Source organism: Hypanus sabinus, chromosome 6, assembly GCF_030144855.1.
Source record: "Hypanus sabinus isolate sHypSab1 chromosome 6, sHypSab1.hap1, whole genome shotgun sequence".
Lineage (NCBI taxonomy): Eukaryota > Metazoa > Chordata > Chondrichthyes > Myliobatiformes > Dasyatidae > Hypanus > Hypanus sabinus.
Genome location: NC_082711.1, coordinates 123,227,110 through 123,252,413, shown reverse-complemented (window position 1 = coordinate 123,252,413; position 25,304 = coordinate 123,227,110).

The window sequence follows — 25,304 nt, the reverse complement described above, 5'->3', positions numbered from 1 at the left end:
CCAAGAGCACCAGACACAGTATACCACACCAGCTGATTCATAGGTGAAGTGTCGCCTCACCTGAAAGGACTGTCTGCGGCCCGGAATGGTGGTGAGGGAGGAAGTGTAAGGGCAGGTGTAGCACTTGTTCCATTTACAAGGATAAGTGCCAGGAGGGAGATCGGTGGGAAGGGATGGGGAAAACGAATGGACAAGGGAGTCGTGTAGGGAGCGATCCCTGCAGAAAGCAGAAAGATGTGCTTGGTAGTGGGATCCTGTTGGAGGTGGCGGAAGTTATGGAGAATTATATGTTGGACCTGGAGGCTTGTGGGGTGGTAGGTGAGGACAAGGGGAACCCTATCCCGAGTGGGGTGGCGGGCGGATGGGATGAGGGCAGATGTGCGGGAAATGGGAGAGAGGCGTTTGAGAGCAGAGTTGATGGTGGACGAAGGGAAGCCCCTTTGTTTAAAAAAGGAAGACATCTCCTTCATCCTGGAATGAAAAGCTTCATCCTGAGAGCAGATGTGGCGGAGACAGAGGAATTGTGAGAAGGGGATAGCCTTTTTGCAAGAGACAGGGTGGGAAGAGGAATAGTCCAGGTAGCTATAAGAGTCTATAGGCTTATAGTAGATAAGTCGTCTCCAATGATGGAGACAGAAATATCAAGAAAGGGGAGGGAGGTGTTAGAAATGGACCAGGTAAATTTGAGGGAAGGGTGAAAGTTAGAGGCAAAGTTAATGAAGTCAACAAGCTCCACATGCGCGCAGGAGGCAGCGCCAATGCAGTTGTCGATGTAGTGAAGGAAAAGAGGGGGATGGAAACCCGTATAGGCTTGGAACATGGACTGTTACACAAAGACCCCTCTACCACCACTCTCCTCCGTCTAGCAGAATTAGTTCTTACTCTCAATAGTTTCTCCTTTGGCTCCTCCCACTTCCTCCAAACCAAAGGTGTAGCCATAACCCAGTTATGCCTGCCCTTTTGTTGGCTTTATGGAACAGTCCATGGAAAGGAGTGTTGAAATGAAGTTCACAAAACTGATTCGGGAATGAAAGGCTTATATGAAGAACACCTGAAGGCACAGGGCAGTTATTCACTGGAATTTTGAGGAATTAAGGGGTGCTAATTGAATCCTGCTAAATATTAAAAGGCCTAAAGTGGATATAGAGAGGATGTTTGTAGTGTAACAGCTATTGACCAGAGGAGAAGCTTCAGAATAGGATTTCCCCTTGTTATGAGAAACCAGAAGGAATTTCTTTAGCCAGAGTGTGGTGAATCATGAAATCCGCCATTTCTTTGTCCCCCATCACTACCTCAACAGCATGATTTTCCAGTGACTCGATATCAACTCCCAACTTCTTCTTACTCTTTATATAACTGAAAATGCTCTTTCCCTGTTTTTATGCAGTGCCTAACGTCCCTTGTCAGCCATGGTTCCCTCTCCTTGCCTCTCCTTGTGAGGCGTCTCACTACACATTTCCTCTGTTTGTAAAGCAGCGACCTCGTCTTCAGCACAACCTCCTGCCAAATTATTTTAAACCCACCCGACAGCTACCATCAGCAGGCGTCAGCTGAGCTGTTTTGCCCTGATAGAAGCCGGGTGTCTGCCCGGCTTCTATCAGGACCTACTGAGAACCTGGAACATGGTTGCCTCAGGCCAGAAATCCCCTCCTCTGGCAGAGGGCGGAGTCCTGGCCGACACTTGCCCTACCTCAACGGATGTCGGTGCGGCTCAAGTGTGTGGAACGACTCAGGCTGAGCTGCTCGTCAGGCCCAGGCCCCTCAATCTTATCCGAGAGCCGAGTCCACACAACTTGAGCCGTCTCTCCTCGACACCCACGATCCCATTCAGGGATGCAAGTAGGAGGTATCTGTATGAGCTGCTGCTCCACACCCTCCACTTCCTAGCCCTTGTCGCCGTCCCGACACGCCATGGAGGTTGAGGGTGGTCCCTAATGGAAGTCCCTTAACGAGGAATTCCTCCCATGCACCTTGGGGATCTAGGGTGGATGCGGCATAGAGCGGTGCCTTGTAATAAATTCTTTGGTTTGTACACGGATCTCCCAGCCGCATATCCTTGCTCCCGGGGCTAGCGACAACAGCCATTCGTGGGTCTTGGAAACAGGTGGCGGATGGATCTGCCCAGGCAATGTTTAGGGGGTATGTTCGAGCCCGGGTAAATATTGAAAAGAAACTCGCGCAATCCAAGGCGACCTCAGAGGCGTTCCGGGACCGTTGAGCTCCGCGGGGTGTAATTGCTATCATAGATAGAGTGGGAAACATTTTGGTTTAATGTGTATTGTCTATTTGTAATGGAGTAATTGTGTCAGTCACTGTTTTGTATGTATTGTATAGCACACAATTTGTAATAAAGAAAATTTTGTAAAAAAAAAGACAGCTCTCGCTCATCTGCCCGGATGCTTCCGACGGATGTATGTTACTTTGTTTGTAACCTGACATTATTGTCACGGCGGGGTTGTGAGTTTTGGGAGATTCTGACATCTAAAAGTGAAGAATACTCCTTACGATCGAAACCAGTACAATGGCCAAAGCTGAGCGAGGAACGTTAATGGGAATTTTAAGTGACGCCATTGGTAAAGAAATACGGAAGAATTGCTCAGTCTGGTGAGGACGGGCTTATCGGTGATGTTGAAGCGATATGTTGTAAAATCAAAATGATGAGATGGGGAACAAAATGGCAGCTTGGATACGGGCGACTTTAGCGGAGCGACGAAGCCGCGACCGTAATGAGTTACAGATGCAGATCGGTAATTTGAAACGTAAACTTGCTGATTTAGAGAAAAAGAAACACATAACAATGTCAAAAGAACAGTATGGAAAAGATAATAAATCAGCAAAAAGCAGCTCTCTGCATTGATGGAACGGGTTAAAAGGCAGAAAGCAGATTATATCAGCATGCAAAAGATCCGTTCGAAGTTGTAAAACTTTGCGGCATCGGGGAGACCTTGGGTGGGCGGGTCGGCCGTCTCAGTGGACGGGGTTAACAGTGACTCATCACTCATCCACAGAAACAGCAACACAGACAGACATACTTCATTGATCCCGAGGGAAAGTGGGTTTCGTTACAGCCGCACCAACCAAGAATAGTGAAGAAATATAGCAATATAAAACCATAACTAATTAAATAATAAGATAATTATGCCAAGAGGAAGTAAGTCCAGGACCAGCCTATTGGCTCAGGGTGTCTGACACTCCAAGGGGGGAGTTGTAAAGTTTGATGGCCACAGGTAGGAATGACTTCCTATGACGCTCAGTGTTACATCTCGGTGGAATGGCTGAATGTACTCCTGTGCCTAACCAGTACATTATGGAGTGGATGGGAGTCATTGTCCAAGATGGCATGCAACTTGGACAGCATCACCTTTTCAGACACCACCGTCAGAGAGTCCAGTTCCACCCCCACAACATCACTGGCCTTACAAATAAATTTGTTGATTCTGTTGGTGTCTGCTATCCTCAGCCTGCTGCCCCAGCACACAACAGCAAACATGATAGCACTGGCCACCACAGACTCGTAGAACATCCTCAGCATCATCTGGTAGATGTTAAAGGACCTCAGTTTCCTCAGGAAATAAAGACGGCTCTGACCCTTCTTGTAGACAGCCTTAGTGTTCTTTGACCAGTCCAGTTTATTGTCCATTCATATCCCCAGGCATTTGTAATCCTCCACCATGTCCACACTGACCCCTTGGATGGAAACAGGGGTCACCGGTGCCTCCTCAGGTCCACCACCAGCTCCCTAGTCTTTTTCACATTAAGCTGCAGATGATTCTGCTCACACCATGTGACAAAGTTTCCCACCGTCGCCCTGTACTCAGCATCTCCCTTGCTGATGGCAGAGTCATCAGAAAACTTCTGAAGATGGCAAGACTCTGTGTTGTAGCTGAAGTTCGAGGTGTAGGTGGTGACAGGACACAGGACAAAAGGAGACAGGACAGTCCCCTCTGGAGCCCCACTGCTGCTGACCACTCTGTCTGACACACAGTGTTGCAAGTTGTTGGCCAGAAAGAATGACAATCTTCAAATCAGTGAATTCACATGAATCAAGGACAGTGGAGGTGGTCTTTGTTCTTGCCGTGTGCTTGGGGGATGGAGGCTGCCATTTTGTGAAGACACTCTATTCTCCATTTTGTGAGCTTGACATGCTGGACTTGATTAATGTTTTGAAGAAGGCACAAAGACTCTTCAGGTAATCTGCTGGACTGGAGGTCATTTCCAAATAAGGAGTTATTTGTGAGGTGTTCTTTGGTTGGCTATAACATGCAGAAGTGTGAATGCCTGAGGCGATTCGAGCTCATTGCTGACTGAAAACAAAGAGCCATGAATCAGCAACTGTCCCTTGATGGGAAGAGGACAATAGATGGAGGCTGCTCTGGACCAGAGCCAATGACCAGGTGTTAAAGGCCAGACACATGACCTGCGACCAATGACACGGGAATGCGACATTTGAATTGATAAGAAATTGATATAAAAGTGGATGCTTTGTGGATGCCGGTGGCGGTAACTTCGAAGAATAACCATCACAGACACAAGCAAGAAGAACCCTGCGTGAAGCACGTGAAGAGTGAATCGGGACCACGAGGAACAAGGAACGCCTGGCCAGCGTAAATTCCTCCGCCCGGGTAATACCTTTGACTAACCAGGAAGGTCAGGAATGCACACAAGGTATTTAGTGTATGAATTCACGTACTTGTTAGTTTGAACAATAAAGGTAATTGTCAGTAAATACAGATATCTCTGTGCCTCACTCAGAATTGTTGGAAGAGGTAGAAGCGGTATCTCTCCCTCTCTCTTTTTTCCAACAAAGTGCACGTACTATGGTCTGCCATTCAGGTAATCAATAATCCATGACACCAGGGAAGCATCCACCTGCATCACTGTCAGCTTCTCACCCAGCAGAGCAGGGCAGATGGTGTTGAACGCACTGGAGAAGTCAAAAAACATGACCCTCATAGTGCTCGCCGGCTTGTCCAGGTGGGCGTAGACACGGTTCAGCAGGAAGGCAATGGCATCCTCAACTCCTAGTCGGGGCTGATAGGTGAACTGGAGGGGGTCTAAGTGTGGCCTAACCATAGGCCGGAGCTGCTCTAGAATAAGTCTCTCCAGGGTCTTCATGATGTGGGAGATCAATGCCACTGGTCTGTAGTCATTGGAGCCACTGGGGTACAGGAATGAGTCCGGACATCTTCCACAGCACAGGAACCCTCTGGAGACTCAGGCTCAGGTTGAAGACATGGTGAAGTACTCCACATAGCTGGGGAGTATAGGCTTTGAGCACCCTGGGGCTGACACCATCCGGGCCTGCAGCCTTGCTTGGCTGGAGATGTTTCAGCTGTCTTCTCACCTGTTCAGCTGTGAAGCCCACCATGGTGGTTTCAGGTGTGGGAGGGATGTAGTCACGAGAGCAGGGTAGGGGGCTGTGAGGAGGGGTAGGAGGGGAGAGTGGATTATGTGTTGATTGGGGGCCGACAACAGATGAATATGTGAGGGATGGGCAGGGGCCACAGTGTCAAATCTGTTGAAGTTTGTTGGCCCTGTCCACACTGCCTTCAGCTCCTCTGTTGTTGGTTTGCCAAAACCCAGTGATGGTTCTCATCCCACTCCAGACCTCTCTCATCCCTCTCTTGGGACCTTGGGACCCTTCTGCCCATCATCACGCCAGTCCTGCCCCATTAGAGTGATTTATAGACACAACAGTGCAGAAACTGACCTTTCGGCCCTTCATCCTGCCGATCCTCTCCTGTGGAATGAGTCACAGACATAACAGCAGAGAAACAAACCATTTAGCCCGTCATCCTGCCAATCCTGTCCTGGAACAGTGATTCACAGACACAGTAACAGGGATACAGAGCCTTTGGCTGATCACCATGCCGATCCTGTCCTGTTAGAGTGAGGAACAGACATGACAGCACAAAAACAGACCATTTAGCCCGTCATCCTGCTGATCCTCCCGCATTAGCGGCAGACACAACAGCACAAAGGCAACCACTTGAGACCCTCACACTGTCGTGCCCATTTCGATCGAGTCAGTCACGGACATGGCAGTACAGAGAGACCCTTCAGCCGATCGCCCTGATGTTTCTCTTCTGTTAGTCAGTCACAGACACTGCAGCACAGAAACAGTCCCTTCGGCCCATCAGCATTCCGTTCCTGTCCAGTGGAGTGTGCCTGGGACACCATAACAGAGAACCAGGCCCTTCAGCCCATCAACCTGCCATTCCTGTCCCGTCAGAGTCAATTACAGACACTACAGCAAAAACAATGGGCTCGGTCCATCGCTCTGCGGTTCTTGTCCCATTAGAGTCAGTCACGGACACTACAGCATAGGAAGAATCCCTTCGGCCCATCATCACTCTGTTCCTCTCTCTGGGTAGAGACAGACAGAGACACCACAGCGATATGTTGTAAAATCAAAAGGATGTGATAGGGAGCTAAAATGATGGCTTGGACACAGGCGACTTTAACTGAATAACTGAATTTTGAGTTACAGATGCAGATCAATCCTTTGAAATTTTGGGGAAAAAAACACATAGCATGCCCTGTCCTGTGGCTTTCTCACGGAAATCTGCTGTTCGGCCCTCAGACGGGCTCCGTTTAAAGTTGGGATCCTGTGCCCACCCGAGTGTTCTGCCCAAACCAAAACAGTCCTCGGCTTTGTTTTACCAAATCTGTTTGTCTGCCTCGGCTGTTGCTAGGACACTGGCCTGCTGTGTTTGTCTATTCCTCTCGATGTATGTAAGTGTTTGGGTTTAGAAATACAATTGGTCAGGGTATTGGTGAGGCTGAATTTTAATATTGGTTGTGTTGTTGATTGTGGTTCAGGACCATCTGTGTAAGAAAGTGATCAGTACATTAACATTAAACATGCTGCAACAGAGACCCATTCTTCACAAACAAAAACAACTGAAACAATTAGCTCCAGATTCTTTATCGTTTTCAAGAATGGTTGCCGAATTTACTGAGCGGTTCAAAATCCCACTGGGACATGAATGTTAGTAGATGGACTGATGCAGGTGCAGAAACAGAAACGTGGAAACTATCCCCTGTCCGAGTGATGGCAGGTACTGTCAATGACCCTCAAAATCATGTTCCAAGTTTATTGTCATTCTACCGTACTCCTGTATATGAGAACGCTTTACAGTGCCAGTGACCATACAGTACAGGGTTTAATTTCCAATGCTACCTGTAAGCAGTTTGCTCTTTATTACTCTGACTGCGTGTGTTTCCTCCCACAGTCCAAACCCACACTGTCTGGTGGAGGGAGCTCCGTGGCGATCACAAAGATACAAGATCATGGCCTCTGGGTATCAGTGCCCTCTTTACTGACCTGGGGTGGCATGGAACTGTCCTTGGGGCATTTATAGACTCTGGCTCCGCAGGTGATTAGGTTCAATCTCTAAATACAAACAAGAGAAATTCTGCAGATACTGGAAATCTGAGCAACACACAAAATGCTTGAGGGACTCAGCACGGACAGGCAGCATCTGTGGAAAAAGTATAGTCGACATTTCGGGCCAAAACCCTTTGGTGGGACTGATGCCCCAATCTCTAAGTTAGACCATTTCTTAACACTTTTGATGGGAAACCACTTGAGTCAGAATACGTATGTCATGTTTCGAATCCCGAGGTTACTGATAGATTTCACCTTCTCCATTCCCGTGGACCGACTCACCTTAGCTTATACATGGTTTTCATCATGGTCCCATCATGGTTGAACAGTCGTATACTGGGCTGGGCTTCCAGCTGTCATCAGGTCTGCCTCCCAGAAGATGATCGAGTTTCCAAGTCTGTCACCCATTCCCAAGGATGACAACTCCGATATTACGAAGTTTTCGACTTATGATGATCTCAGAATGTTTCCCAGGAATATTCCAGCCTCCTTGAGGTTTTCAGTAAAGAGATGGCTAACACATGTACCACCCATTGGCACCCGTTGTGCCATAAAGTTATTTTCGGGTCCTGTCCACCATGAGGAAGACTCTTTTTCCTCTCAAGACCTGAAATGCTGGTCAAGGACAAATATATTCAAGAGACTCTTGCCTCAGGATTTATCATATCCTGCACTTCTCTGGCAGGAGCAGGGTTCTTGTGGTAACCAAAAAAAAAATGGACATCTGAGACTTTGTATAGATTATAGGGGCTTTTATGAAATAACAGTGATTGCTCCCCCTTGTCCATAATTAACACAGCGTTTGATTTACTGTGAGAGACAATATTGTCACAAAAATGAATCTGAGGAACATTTCTAATTTAATTCATATTTGTGAAGAGGATGAGTGAAAGACAGCACTTAATACCCCGACAGGCCATTGTGAATACTTAGTGAGGCTCTTTGGATTGACCATCCCTCCAGTTGTCTTTCAGACATTTATGAATGACATTCGGGAGGAACTGCTTAACAAGTTCTTGTTTGTGAATCTCGATGACACTCTAGTTTTCTGAAACTCCTTTGGGGAGCATGTAACAAATGTAAGTCCAATTCTTCAGTTCCTGTTGATGAATTGCCTGTATGTGAAATTAGAGGAGAGTGGGTTTCACAACCGCAATCGAGATTTTTCGTTTCCCAAAGAAATCTTCTTATCGACCCTGAAAAAACGCGTGCTGTGTGGGACTGGCCACAACCTACAGCCAATGACAATGGAACTCAATATTTGAACTGGTGAGAAATGAACATAAGATCAGACATTTTATGTGTGCGGTTGGGGGTAACTGAAGGAGAATAACTATCGCAGATGTGAGGTGCCTGATGGACACAAGGATATTCAAAACGGGACTACGAGGAACAACCAGCCAGCAGCAGAAACTCGATTGCAATTGGTATTTTAATTTCTGTTCTTTGACTATTCATGGAAGGTCAGGAAAACTTAGTTGATATGTAATCTTCTTTATTGGTATTACAAGGGGTAAATTTTGTAACACCTGCTTCCTCAGTACTGCCTGCCCGTCCATCTGTCTTCATGTAATATGGAAAGTTGGCCACAACGCCATCAATTCTATCATCCAAATCACTGACATATAACATAAATGAATTGGTCCCAACACAGACTCCTGGGGAACACCATGAGTCACTGCAGTCAATCAGCAAAGGTCCATTTATTCCCACTCTTTACATCCTGCCATGAGCCCATGCTCCATCCATGCTTGTATATTTCCAGTACTACCATGGGACCTCACTTTGCCAAGCAGCCTCATGTGCAGCACATTGTCAAAGGCCTCCCAAAAATGCAAGTACACAGCATCCACCAGTTCCCTGTGATTGTGCAGGTTTTCACTGGGTGCTCCGGTTTCCTCCTACATTCCTAAACTGTGCCACATTCCTAAAATGGTTGGCCATTGCAAATTGTCCCATGGTTAAGCTAGGATTAAATTGCTGGTTAGTTGGGTGGCTCAGCTTGAAGATTCTGAAGGTTCTACACCACCCTGTAGGTTCATAAATAAAATTTTAAAATCCCCATTTTAGAGACCTTCTGTCTGATACACACATCTCCATCACCTTCCTCTGGTACCCCTCCTCCTTCCCATTCTCCCATGGTCCACTCTCCTCTCCACACATTTACCTTAAATACACCCAATGTTGAGGCTGCCACAGCCCACTGTGGGAATGGATTCGATAAATTCAACATACTCTTGGTAAAGAAAATCCTCCACATTTCCATTGCAAAGGAATGTCCCTGTATACTGAGGCTGTCTCCTTCGGTCACAGGCTGCCAGACTACAAACATCCTCTCTACATCCACTTCAGGCCTTTTAATATTGAGTAGGATTCAATTAGCACCTCTTTGTTCTTCTAAATTCTAGTGAATACAAGTCCAGTGCCTTCAGACTCACTTCGTATAAGCCTTTCATGTCGGAAGCAGTTTTGTGAAACTTTAACTTTTGTCACTGATTAGAAAAATAGTCTGCACTGTTATTCATTCTCGCAAAATGTATGATCATGTGCTTTTCGACACAGCATCTGCCGCTGCTTTGCACATACTCCTAATCTATCGAGTTCCTTCTGTAGCTACCCTGCTTCCTACCTACCCCTCCACCTACCTTCATATTCTCCACAATACTGCCACCAAGGCATTAAATCATTGACATAACACAAAAATAAGCAGACCCAACCCTGATCCCTGTGGAATACCATTAGTCACTGCAGACAACCAGGAACGGCTCCCTTTATTCCCACTCTTTGCTGCCAATCAGCCAATGGTTAATCTGTACTAGTATCATTCCTGTAATACCTGCACTTTTATCTTCTTTAGCAGCCTCACCTTGTCAAAGACCTTCTGAAAATCGAAGTTCACAACATCCACCAATACTACTTTGTCCATCTTGCTTGTTTCCTCAACAAATTCCAGCAGATTTGTTAGGCAAGGTTTTCCCTTAAGGAACCTGTAAAGTTCTTTATCCCATTTTCTAATGGTCCTCCAAGTACCCGAAACCTCATCCTTACTAATCGACTCCAAAATCTTCACAAACACTGAGCTGCAGCTATCGACTCCTTCCCTTTTTGAAGAGTGGAATGACATTTGCAATTTTAGACTTTCAGACTTTTAATCAACTCCCAACTCCCTTTGCAAATCTGATGTCTCGATTTGCTCCACATTATGATATTCCTGGACAACCTGCTGTCATGTTTACTTCAGTAACCCAGTGTAGAGAAGGTGTTGGGAAAGTGGTGGATAGAGCCCAGTCCATCACAGGCAAACCTCTCCACACCATTGAAGACATGCACAAAAGAGCAGCATCTATCATGAAGGACGCCCAGCATTCAGGATATGCTCTCTCCTCACCACTTCATCTGGGACAGGGATACTGGACTCGTTTCATCTGACACCACCAGATTCAGGAACAGTTGTTACCCTACAACCATCTGGCTCCCAAAACAGTGTGGATAACCTAAACACCAACAAATCTCAACTGATTCCACAAAGTAGTTTCTCTTTCAAGGAGTCTGCAATTCAATGTCATCATCATGTTTTTATTTGCACCCCTTATTTTCCCTGCACGTTGATTGTTTCTCAGTCATTGTCTCTTCCCGTGTAGTTTTTAATGAATGCTGTTGTACTTTTTTATTTTGAACAGCTGCAAGAAATTGAATCTTTATGTAGCATGTGGTAATGTATGTGTGTTTTGATAATAAATTTACTTGGAACTGTCAAGAAAGGATTATAAGTTTGTTGTATTGCTGTTAGGATGTGGATGGAGATGAATATTTCACAAGAACTGATATAATCAGCCAGGTTTGCTGTATCCATTCCAAGGGTCGAACAACATTCCGATGAACATTGAACACTGAACAATACAGTCCAGAAACGTGTCATTAATTTATCATTTAATGACTCACTAAATTAATGCCATCTGTCAATATAATGTCCCCACTCATCCATTCCCTGCACATTCATATACCTACTTAAGAGCCCCTTGATCTCCTCTTTTGTATTTGCCTCAAGTATCACCCCTGGAAAGTCATTTCATGCACCCACCGTATGTGTCACAAAAACTTGCCCTGCACATCTCCTTTCAACTTAACCCATCTCACCTTAAATGCATGTCCCCCCGTTTGTTATATTTTAATCCTCTGTAATCTTTCGAATATTTGTGAAATCTCCCATCAACTTATGAAACTCCAGAGAATAGACAGCACAATTTTGCTCAATCTTTGTTTATAATCCATGTTGGGTCTCAACAAATGTTACACCTGCCCATTGACCTACTCAAATACAAACATTCAAAGTTCTAAACAGTCCCCCCCTCCCCCCGCAGGAGATGTGACACTTCACCTGTGAGTTTGTTGAGGTCACTGACTGTTTCCAGTCTCCTCTGCAGTGACCAGACCTGACACTTATTGGGGAACTGCTTTGTTGAGCCCTTTTGCTCTATCCACCACCACAGATGATTCTGGGATTTTGGGAATGAAGGGGTTAACATATGATTAGCATTTTGGCAGCTTTGAGCATGTGCTCACCGGAATTTAGAAGTATGCAGTGGGGGGGGGGGGGGGGGGGCTCACTGAAACACAATGAATGTTGGAAGATTAAATGAGGTGGATATGGGAGTATTTTTCTTGTGGTGCAAATAACCAGAACTAGAGGACACAGCCTCAAAATTGAGGGGAGTCTACTCAGAATAGAGTTAAAGAGGAAGTTTTTACCAAGCTAGTAGTGAATCTGTGGAACGTGGTGGAGTCCAAGTCCTTGGGTAGATTTAAAGTGGAATTCGATAGTTTCCTGACTGGTCAGGGCATCAAAGGCTATGGCAAGAAGGCAGGCATATGGGGTTGAGTGAGATCCAGGATCAGCCGTGATGGAATGGTGGAGAAGGCTGGATGGGCTGAATGCCCTAATTCTGCTCCTATGTCTTATGGTCTTAAGGACAGGATCTCCTGTTGGAATTCCACTCCCCATTCCCACTGCAACACGCCTTTCCATGGCCTCCCTGACAGCCAGGATGAGAATACTCCCTGGTTGGAGGAGTAACATCATTCTCTAGCTGCCCAGGCTCCAACCTGACAGCATGAACACCAATTTTCCCTACATTCAGGAATCTCTCCCTCCAGCACCACCCTTCTCACATTCTCCATTCTGGCTCCCCTCTCACCTCCTGCCTGCTCCTCACATCTACATCGCCTTCCTCTGATACCCCTCCTCCTTACCATTCTCACAAGGTCCACACTCCTCTTCTATCAGATTCCTTCTTCAGCTGTTTATCTCCCTATCAGCCCAGCTTCTTACTTCATTTCCCTTCATCCACCCACTCGCTTTTCCCCTCCCCTATTACCTGCCTTCTTGTACTCCTTTCCTCCCCACACAATTCTTATTTTTGTTTCTGGCCCCTTCATTTTCAGTCCGCAAGGATGGTCTCGAACATAACCATCGTCTCATTATTCATCTCTTTAGATGCTGCCTGATCTGTTGAGTTCCTCCAGCATTTTGTGTGTATTACGCTGTTATAACAATTGTAAAGAGCAATGGTCCCAGTGCAGATCCCTGCAGAACACCACATATCACTGACCTCCAGGCAGAATACCCTCTATCTACAACCACACTCTGCCTTCTGTGGACAAGCCAATTGTGTATCCACACAGCCTTGTCTCCCTGCATCCCATGCCTCCTGACTCTCTGAATGAGCTAAGAGGAACCTTATCAAATGCCTTGCCAATATCCATATACACCACATCCACTGCTCTCACTTCATCAATACACTTTGTCACATCCTCAAAGAATTCAATCCAGATGTTTACAAAGCTGTTAATGATACCTGAAGGTTACTGGGAAAGATTGAATGGGTTAATTTCAGGTTGAATAATGAGAGGAGATTTGATAGACATGTATTGTTTATAATGTTATGCCCGCAGCCCCCTCCTTTGTGAGAATCGCAAGAGCACTAGTTGAGGGGGGGGGGGGGTCAGTAGACCCGGGAAATGGGAGAGAGACATGCTGAATGCCTCGTTCCCCCCAGCGAGGCAAATTAACGTGACATTGACCATTGTCTCCTGGAGACTACGTTTGTGGATTGGGGACTATGCTACGTGCAAGCCCTCGGGCAAAGTGGGCTGGTTGAGAGAGAGATTCCATCATCCCAACCTGATTGACATCTGAGACCCCGTGAGGAAGTATAAAAGAGGGTCTGGGGGAACAATCCCTTTAGACGCACCAGAAGAAACGCTAACGATTCCATAGTAGTGGGAAGCCATTTGAAGGTAGCCACGTGCGTTCGATTCCATGGCTGGAATCGGTGACTGGAACCACAGAAACCAGCTTTTAGCTAACAACGGGGAAGCCCGCTCCCCTGATTCAATGGATGTGCTTCATAAAAGACCTGGGCAAGTTTCTTTTCTCACCAATCTCTCTCTCTCTCCAACAAGTGAAAACCCAGCGGTCCCCAAAGGCTGAAGTCTGCAGGAACTGAGTGACTTTTATATTTCCATCAGACAATATATTATCCCCTAGACAAACGATCCAGCTGTTTCTTATTGATGGTTATTATTAGACCTGCGCTTTGAGATTGAGTAGTGATGACGTATATTATCTGAATGTTTGTATTAATCTTATTTTTGTGCCTCTTTATAAATAAAGACTTTTAAAAATAGTACCATCAGACTTCAACGGACCTCTCTATCTTTGCTGGTAAGTGATCCAGTTACGGGATTTCATAACAATAAGAGGTATAGATTGGGTGACTAAAATTTTCCACTAAGCTTGGGTAAGACTACAAGTACAGATGATATGTTACGGTTGAAAGTGGAAATATTTAAGGGAACATCTTCACTGAGAGGATGGTGGGTATGTGGAATGACCTGCCAACAGAAGTTCAATTTCAGCATTGATGAGAGGTTTGGATGACAACACATGTGGGAGAGGTATGGTCCAGTATAGGTCAGTGGGCCTAGGCAAAATAATAGCTCAGCAAAGTCTAGATGGTTTGAATGGTCTGTTTTGTGTTGTAGTGCTCAAATAAAATATGCTAATGTGAAGGGAAACTGCAGGCAAAGACATGGTTTGCAGCAGTGACAACACCCAAGTTTCAGGAACTTCACCAATGATATGGCAGTGTACACTGGTTGTTGTGACAGATAATTAGTTTTGCTGTTAGACCTCTGCATAGTCATTTTATTCAATCATCAGGACCTAGTCTGTTACTTCATGAATTCTTTCTGCTATCAAAATAGAGCTTGACTGGTAATTTTGTCCAGTGGGAATGAAAAGCTGTACTAACTTCATACTCGGATAGATCAGCTTTCACTATTCTCCTGGTGTGCTATGGTCTGCATGAGGGACCCTTCCCATTCCCACAGTACTTCACAGGCTCCCTGTTTTCCACCAACACCATTCTTTACAACACCTGCAATTCCAGTTCCCCGTGCCTGTGTTTCAAATAAAGTTGTTCAGGTAATTGATTTCTAAAGTCAATTAGACCACAAGACCTTAAGACATAGAAAAAGAATTAGGCCACTTGATCCATCACTTCTACTCAGCCATTCCATCATGGCTGATTTATTATCACTCTCAACGACGTTCTCCTGCCTGCTCCCCACTGAAAAAGCTTGAGCATGTAGAAATTGAAAAAGATGAAGTGGTGGCGCTTTTGGAAAGCATCAACTTGGATAAGACACCAGAACTGATGCACCCCAGGCTACTGTGGGAAGCGAGGGAGGAGATTGCTGAGCCTCTGGCAATAATTTTTGCAATTCTGGAGGATTGGAGGGTTGTGGATGTTGTTCCCTTATTCCAGAGTGGGAGTATGGATAGCCCAGGAAATTATGCACCATTTAGTCTTATTTCAGTGGTTGGTGAGTTGATGGAGAAGATCCTGAGAGGCAGGATTTATGAACATTTGGAGAGGCATAATATGATTAGGAATAGTCAGCATGGCTTTGTCAAAGGCATGATATACAAGCTTAATTGAATTTTTTGAGGATGTGATGAAACACATTGACGAAAGGAGAGCCATAGATGCAGTGTACATGGATTTCAGCAAGGATTTTGATAAGGTATCCCATACAAGGCTTATTGTGAAGGTAAGGAGGCATGGGATCCAAGAGGACATTGTTTTGTAGATCTAGAACTGGTTTGCCTACAGAAGGCAAAGTGTGTTTGTAGATGGGTCATATTCAGCATGAATGTCGGTGACCAGTGGTTTGCCTTAGTGATCTGTTCTGGGACTCCTACTCTTCCTGAGTTTTATAAATGACCTGGATGAGGAAGTGAGGGATGATATTAAATTTGTTGATGACACAAAGTTTGGGGGTGTTGTGGATAGTGTGGAGGGCTGTTACAGCAGGATATTGATAGGATGCAAAACTGGGCTGAGAAGTGGCAGATTAAGTTCAACTCAGTTAAGTGTGAAGTGGTTCATTTTGGTAGATCAAATATTATAGCAGAATATAGCATTAACGGTAAGACTCTTGGCAGTGTAGAGGATCAGACAAACCTTGGGTTGATGTTTCGATTAATAAAAACTGTAAATTACTATAAGAAATATATAAATGCACACATTTATAAATACACAATTAAATTAAATAAGTAGAGCAAATAGCCAGCAAAAAAAAGAAACGAGTGAGTTAGTGTTCAAATGTTCATTGCCCATTCAGAAATCTGATGACAGAAGGGGAAGAAGCTTTTCTGAAGCGTTGAATGGCTGTCTTCAATCTCCTTGATGGCAGCAGTGAGAAGAAGGTGTTTGGGGTCTTTGATGATGATGTCGTCTTTTTGAGGCATTGTCTTTTGAACATGCTGGGGAGGCCCGTGCTCCTGATGGAGCTGACAGAGTTTAAAATGATAATCTGCAGCTTTTGCAATCCTGTACAGTGGCCCCTCCATGCCAGACAGTGATGCAACTAGTTGGAATACTCTCCATGGTACATCTGAAAAAAATTGTGAGTGCTTCAGTGACATTCCAATTCCCCTCAAACTCCAAATTAAGTATAACTGCTGTCATGCGCTCTTTGTAGCTGCATCAAGATGTTAGGCACAGGTTAGACCTTCAGAGATATTGACACCCCAGGAACTTGAAATAGCTCACCCTTTCCATTGCTGATCTCTCAGCAAGGCCTGGTCTGTGTTCCCTCCACTTCCCCTTCCTTAAGTCTACAAGCAATTCATTGGTTTTGCTGACATTGACTGCAATGGTTATTGTTGCTAATCCACTCAACCAACTGATCTATATTGTTCCGGTACACCTCCCTGGCACCATCTGAAATTTTGCCAGCAATGCATTGGCAACTTTATATATGGCACTTGAGTTCTGCTAAGCCACATAGTTGTGTGCAGAGAGAGCAGATCAGCGGGCTAAGCATGTATCCTTGAAGTGCGTTGCTGTTGCTTGTTAGCACTGACTTCTCTGAATTCTACATGGACCATATCTCACCCCTTTCAAACCAGTCTTTTTCCACTTTCAAGAACAGAATAATCCTCCAGAGAATGTTCCCTATAGAGTCAAAAAGATCAAAGAATAAAGGATGATGAGGAGAAAAAAAGGAAATGCTGAATATTGAGCTCATATTTCAGATGGTGACAAGGAGAAGTACAGGAGTGAGATAGATCAGCAAGTTATGTGGTGTCGCAGCAACAACTTTGCACTCAACGTCATTAAGACAAAGGAACTGATTGTGGATTTCAGGAAGGGGAAATCAAGGGAACACACACTGGTCCTCATCATGGGATCAGAAGTGAAAAGTGTGAGCAGTTTCCATCTCCTGCCTGTCAACATCTCTGAGAAACTATCCTGAGCCCAACATATTCATGCACTTACAATGAAGACACAACATCGGCTATATTTCATTCAGAGATGGAAGGAAATCGGTCTGTCACTAAAGACACTTGCATTTTTCTACAGGTGCACTGTGGAGAGCATTCTAACTGGTTGCATCACCATCTGGTGTGGAGAAGCCACTGCACAGGATCGGAATATGCTGCAGAAAGTTGTAAACTCAGCTAGCTCCCTCATAGGCACTGGAGTCCACAGCATCCAGGACACATTCAAAAAATTATGCCACAAAAAAGTGGCATCCACAATTAAGGTCTCCGAGCACCCAGGACATGATTTCATCTCATTGCTACCATCAAGAAGGATGCACAGGTCCCTGAAGGCACATTCAACATTTCAGGAAGAGCGTCATTCCCTCCACTATCAGATTTCTGAATGGGCAAAGAATCCATGAAATCTTTGAAACAAATTGGTTTAATTGTAAAGTTATTTCTGTTTCTGGCTCCTGCGCAGCTCTTAGATTCCAGTGAGACATCAAATGATATCGGAATGGAAATAAGAACACAGGTACATGAGAGAAAGGAACAGAGCAGGCTATCCAGCCATAAGACCATAAGAGTCTGCTCCGCCATTCAATCAAGGGCTGATCCAATTTTTTCCAGTTATCCACACTCCCATGCCGTCACCCCTGCCTAATCAAGAACCTATCTATCTCAGCCTTAAATGCACTCAATGACTTGGCCTCCACAGCTGTTCATGGTAACAAATTCCACATATTTGCCACCTTCCAACTAAAGTAATTTCTCCCCATCTCTTCTCTAAATGGACATCCTTCAATCCTGAAGTCATGCCCTCTTTTGCTAGACACCCCTACCAGATGAGCTTGCACAGCTATTTAATAAGAGAACAGGTGACCTTCTTGATCCATCTTCCTGCTGTACCAAATTTATTTCTTATCAAGTATCTAAAGCACGGTTCTAAACCTGGGGTCCACAGAGCCCATGCTTAAAGGTATTGGCCAAAGGCATTAGAAAGGTTTGGGAAACCCTGCTCTAAAGGATCGCGAATAAGTAAAGAAATTCCACTGATCAAAGAAATTAGTTTTCTCAGACATAGTCAGATCCTTATTCTTGTTTCCCAGATGTGCGCCTTTCTGCTGAATATGCAGTCTACGTTCACTCTGTTTTATATTCATCATTCTCTACAGGCAGAAGTTGGATTTGATGTGTTTTTGTTTTTTGGCACATTGGGTGTTAGATGTTTTCTTTGAACAAATTTCACAATGTTTCCTTCTTCCGTGGCTGTCAATGGGAAGGCGAATCTCAGGGTTGTATGTCAGTAATAAATGTACTTTGAACTTTGATTTTCTTGACAATCATTGTTCAATCTTACAACCATGTTTTGTTGGCAGGTAAATTATATTCCTACACCCACATGTTAGTCCTGAAGAATTTCATTTTTTAAAGGATTATCTATCAGTCCTCTAGAATTCAGATTTTGAAAAAATAGCCACTGTTCCATTGTTGTCATTAGGTCTATATCTTGGAACTCTCTTCCCATTTACATTTTGTATTACATTCACCACAGGGACTGCCTGGCATTGGGATGATACAACACCAAGATCACAAGACATAGGAAGTGGGCCTTTTTGGCGCCGGTTGTGCTCTGCCATTCAATCATGGATGATTTACATAGAACATAACATTTTAAAACGGGTTCTTCAGTACATAAAGTTGTGTCAAACCAATTAAATTAGTAATCAAATAATCAAGAATACTAATCTTTTCTGTCTGCATCTTTTAATTTCCTTCATATTCATGTGCTTATCCAAATGTCTCTCAGAAGTCTATGTTTCTGCCTCTTTCCCCACTCCAGACAGTGCATTCCAAGCACCCACCACTCTCTGTCAAAAGCTTACCCCTCATTTCTCCTTTGAAATTAACCCCTCTCACCTGAAATACATGCTCTCTGATATTATACATTACAACCCTTGGAAAAAGACACAGCTCCACTGTGCAATCCGAAAGGCAGAAGGCCAAGTGTTACGTACCCTTGTCACGTGACTGGGGTTGAAGCTATACTGGACTTGAGGTAATGGTCTTCTGATGGTGCAGTGACATCATTTTCCCGTCAGTAGAGGTCATGTGACAGGTTTTTTTTTTTTGTTTTTTTTTACAGAGTATAAAAGGAGGACCCCTCCCTGTGAGGAGGGGCAGTTCGTGCTTGGATTTGCCATGTTGACTTCATGCCACTGCGTGATTTAATGTGATGATGCAGTTTAGTTGAAAGATGAAGTTTTATCTAAATGCCTAATGTTTAAAAGGTCATTGCCAGCAGTTTCTTTACTATACTGCTAGTTGAGAATCAGTGGAGAGTGAAGATCGGAGTTCGGGAGATAGAAGATCAAGGAGAATCGATTTCGATGGTGAAACGGGTTCAACCTTGTTTGATCCTTGTTTAGAAGGAATTCGTTGACTGTTCTCGTGTCAATCCCTACGAAATAGTAGAAAGGATTGAGGACAGTGTTTTAAAGGAAAGGTCAGTGCCTTTAGGCCGTTTTGTTTTGTAAATTCCTCGTGGGAAAAGTTCAATTTTGGAACTGAAGCAACACGACGTGAAAGAGAGTTTAAATCGTCTTAAAAAGTCTCTCCCTTAAATGGACTGTGAGCATTTTGAACATTTGGCAATACTACTTTAAAGAACTGTTTTTGCAACATCGCTTTAAGAACTGTTTAAGCTTCATTGCTTTAAGAACTGCTTAAGCTGCCGCACAGCAGCTGATTACCGGTTATGTTAGTGATTTTGTTTACTTTTGGGAGGTTTGTTTTCAGTGTTTAATAAACATGTTATTTGTTATAAAAACCCTTGCCTAACTCATATTTATTGTTGCCTGAATCCATAACACAAGGGAGAACAAGGTGCTGAAAATAAGAAACAGGAGCAGGCGTGGCCATTTGGACCCTTACACCTGTTCAGCTCTTCTCTCAGAACATGCCTGATCTTTGACCTCAATACCACTTTCCCAGAGCACTGACTTGCATTTCGAATTTAGAAACCTTTTGCAGAAAATTCAAAAGATTTGTCACATTCTGGGTGAGGAAATTTCTCCTCATCTCAGTCCTGTTGATGTGATCACAGATTTTGAGTCTGCGACACCTGTTTCCCCACCCCAGTCAGGGGAAACATCATTCTTGCCCCTACCCTGCGAGACGGTGTCTGTTTCAGTCAGACCTCATCTTATTTCCCAAATTTTGAAACAAGCCCAGTCAGTGTAATCTCTCCGAGGACAGTACCTCACCTCCCAAATCAATGTGGGAATCTTCTTTTCAATCACTTCATCCCACAGGCTGACTCTGGGAGGGAGATTAGTCCTGTGCAGTGCTGCATGAACGCTCGTCACCAGGACCCAATATTGTCACCACAGTTCGGATATGGCCCAAGTGCGGAGTGAGAGACACTGAAGCAGGTCAATAGTTCACAGACTTTAATTCGAAAAAAGGAAAATTAAACAATAACCGCTAGGCCAAAAGGGCCGTTAGCTAAAACACTCAAAAAGGGAAATGAAGCCTACACTACGGTCGAAAAGACTATCTAAACATTAAATGAATACTGCTGGTCTTCAGAGTCAGTTGACTTTGAAAGTCCAATGGCTCAGGAAAGGCCGAATGCAAAACAGTAGTGAAGGTTTGCTATGCTCTGTCCAAGTCTCGACAAGTACTACGACACCAAGAATGCAGTTAAATACTATCACAATTAAATAATAATTACCTGACACTTAGAAATTCACAAACACAATTGCTGTATCTATTGCGCTGCCGAATCTGTGGTTCACCCCACCTAGGTTCCTGCCCCTACCCTGTCAGTACCTTGTGAGACTGTGTCTGTCTCAGTCAGACCACTTGTTACTTCTCTAATTTTGAGACAGTGTAATCTCTCTGAGGATACTACGCCACCCCTCCAAATCAATCTGGGAACCATCCCTTCATCCCACAAGCTGACTCTGGGAGGGAGACCAAACCTTTGCAAAGTGCTCCATGTACATTCTCACCAGGATCACACATACCTTCAGAGGAGCTCCTTCTTCTTGTATTCAAACCTACCTTCCCATTTAATGCTCTTCATTTAATATCAAACTTGAACAGTGAACAGATACAACACACCTTCAGACATGAATTTAAAGGGCAGGTGTTGCAACAGTTTGAGCTTCATACCAGGGGCCACGAAGCAAGCAGGATGTCACAAAGTGAGGAATGTGGGAGTGTTGTATGTCTGAGCCCAGCTGTGTGTATTTGTGTATCAGAATCAGGTTTAATATCACCGGAATATGTGGTGAAATTTGTTGTTTAGTGACATCAGTACATTGCAATACTTAGTAATAAAAACTATAAATTATAATATGTATAAACATAAAATTTAAAATGTCATGCAAAAAGCGAGAGCGAATACCGAGGAAGTGTGATCATTGGTTGTGGGAGCATCTCAGTGGATGGGCAAGTGAGTATAGTGAGCTACTGGTGAAGCGTCTGATCATTGAGGGGTAGTAACTGCTCCTGAACCTGCCGGTGTGAGCCCTGAGGCTCTTGTACCTTTTACCTGATTGCAGCAGCGAGAAAAGGGCCTGGTCTAACTGGTGAGCATCTCTGATGATGGATGCTGCTTTGTTACGACAGTGTTTCATGTAGATGTGCTCAGTGGTTGGGAGGGCTCCACCCGTGAGGTACTGGGCTGAATCCAATACCTTCTGATGGTTCATCAGGAGAGTGATGAACTACTTTGTATATTGCACTCTTGATGTAAATCTTGTGTAAATGAAATTTGTTATAGCTCTTACAGACCAGAAGCTTTGACCACAAGAACATCAGGCAGTGGTCAGCACGAAATATCCTGCAGTTACTGCAGGAGAAGTACTGGATGGACACAGTGGAGTGTCCCTGAGTGGACAGTCCAGACCATCCAGCAGAATGCCTTACCACCAGATCTCACCAACAGGCATCAGGACCTTACCTATCTTGCGGTGAGAGGGGCCCTCCCAGTCAGATCCTTGCTGCATGCCTGGAGATCATTCCCAATCACTGCCCCAAGATCATTCCCAATGCACTGCCCCAAGATTCCTGCAGTGGAGACAAGATGGTCACTCACCTTTTTGCGGAATAATCCAAATAGGACATACATGGTAAATGGTAGGCAATTGAAGAATGCAGTAGAACAGAGTGATCTAGGAATAACGGTGCATAGTTCCCTGAAAGTGGAATCTCATGTGGATAGGGTGGTGAAGAAAGCTTTTGGTATGTTGGCCTTTATAAATCAGAGCATTGAGTATAGGAGTTGGGATGTAATGTTAAAATTGTACAAGGCATTGTTAAGGCCAAATTTGGAGTATTGTGTACAGTTCTGGTCACCAAATTATAGGAAAGATGTCAATAAGATACACAGAGCACAGAGAAGATTTACTAGAATGTTACCTGGGTTTCAGCACCTAAGTTACAAGGAAAGATTGAACAAGTTAGGTCTTTACTCTTTGGAGCGCAGAAGGTTGAGGGGGGACTTGATAGAGGTATTTAAAATTATGAGGGGGTTAGATAGCGTTGACGTGGATAGGCTTTTTCCATTGAGAGTAGGGGAGATTTAAGCAAGAGGACATGAGTTGAGACTTAGGGGACAAAAGTTTAAGGGTAACATGAGGGGGAATTTTTTTATTCAGAGAGTGGTAGCTGTATGGAATGAGCTTCCAGTAGAAGTGGTAGAGGCAGGTTTGGAATTGTCTTTTAAAGCAAATTTGGATAGGTATATGGACAGGAAAGGAATGGAGGGTTATGGGCTGAGTGCGGGTCAGTGGGATTAGGTGAGAGTAAGTGTTTGGCATGGACTAGAAGGGCCGAAATGGCCTTTTTCCGTGCTGTAATTGTTATATGGTTATATGGACTGTGGACTGGGGAAGATATGTGGAGAATGATGTAAGGGCCTGAGCCACAGTAGCTGCGTGACACTGATCCTCGGGCTGTTCCCAGGACGCACAGGAAAACGGATATCAAGTGCTGCTGGAAGATCACCAACTCAGGGAAAAATGCCCGAAACTTGTTGGTCTGTCATCACACCGAGATGTCCCAAGAGCAGAGGTTCCCAACCTGGGGTTCATGGTTAATGGCATAAACCATGGCATTAAAAAGGTTGGGAATCCTTGTCGGACGTACAGCAATGCTGCCCACTGGCACATTCCAGGCTGCAGGGACACCATTGAAACTATAGTGTTCCTCTGCTAGTGGACAGGGAGGGGCTGGGTTGGCTGAGGAAACCTCTCAGTTATTGGACTAGTGAACCACCCCAGGGGGGCACATGAGCAACAACAGTCCTATTGTTCTTAACAAATGTAAAATAACACTAAATACCGCATTAACAACGAATATAAATTCATTGGGCAAAGGCACTGCATCTTTTATCCTTGTGGATATTGTTAAGACGAATAAAGTTTACTTTGATTGAAAACTCAACTTCTGGGCTGTCCAGAGTGAGGAAGACCGGGCCTACCATTGGAGTCGGGACAGATATGGCTGAAGTCGGGAAGCTTCTTCTCAGGAAGGACTTCACCCGAGAAAAAGTAATGTTTTCCACTCTATGATGTAGAATGTCCAGTCCTGTGCTTTTTCCTGCAGCCACAGGTCACTCATTAGGAATAAAATTGATGAGTTGATGGTACAAATAATTACGTATGGTTATGATAATGTGGCAATTACGGAAACATGGCTGCAGGGTGACCAGGACTGGGAATTAAACATACAAGGGTATTCGACAATTAGGAGACAGGCAAGAAGGAAAAGGAGGTGGGGTGGCTATGTTAATAAAGCAAGAAATCACTGCAATAAAGCGAAATGATATTGGCTCAAAGGATCAGGATAACGAAACAATTTGGGTAGAAATAAGAAATAGTAAAGGGAAAAAAGCAGTGGTGGGAGTAGTCTATAGGCCTCCAAACAACTGTAACTCAGTTGGTCGGAGCATAAATCAGGAAATAGTTGGGGCTTGTAATAAGGGAACAGCTATAATTATGGGGGATTTTAACTTTCATATTGACTGGACTAATCAAGTCGGACATGGCAGCCTTGAAGAAGAGTTTATTGAGTGTATTTGGGATGGGTTCCTTGAACAATACGTTACTGAGCCGACAAGGGGGCAAGCAGTCTTAGATCTGGTCCTGTGTAATGAGACAGGACTAATAAAAAATGTCCTAGTAAAGGATCCCCTTGGAATGAATGACCATAACATGGTCGAATTCCATATTCAATTAGAGGATGAGAGGGTTGGATCTCAAACAAGTGTACTGAGCTGAAATAAAGGAGACTATGATGGTATGAGAGCGGAATTGCTCAAGATGGATTGGGAAAACAGATTAAAGGGTAGATTGGTACTTGATCAGTGGTGTATATTTAAGGAGTTATTTTACAACTATCAAGAAAAATATATTCCACTGAAGAAAAAAGGGTGTAAAAGAAAAAAATAGTTATCCGTGGCTAAGTAAAGAAATAAAGCAAAGTATATAACTAAAAAGAAAGTTATATAAGGTAGCTAAATCTAGTGGGAAGATTGAAGATCGAGAAGCTTTTAAAGATCAGCAGCAAATAACAAAAAGATTGATTAAGAAGGGGAAGATAGATTATGAAAGTAAATTGGCGAAAAACATAAAAGCAGATAGTGAGAGTTTTTATAGTTACATAAAAAGAAAAAAGGTGGCTAAAGTAAATGTTGGTCCCCTAGAAGATGAGACTGGGAAATTGATGGTAGGGGACATGGAGATGACGGAAACGCTGAACAAATATTTTGTATCAGTTTTTACAGTAGAGGACACTCAAAATATCCCAACACTGGATAAACAGGGGGCTCTAGGGGGAGAGAAGCTAACTATGGTTCAAATCACCAAGGAAATGGTACTTGATAAATTAATGGGACTGAAGGTGGATAAATCCCCTGGACCGGATGGCTTGCATCCTAGGGTCTTAAGGGAAGTGGCGGTTGGGATTGTGGATGCATTAGTGATAATTTTTCAAAACTCGCTGGACTCGACAATGGTCCCGGCAGATTGAAAAAATGCTAATGTAACTCCTTTATTTAAAAAAGTC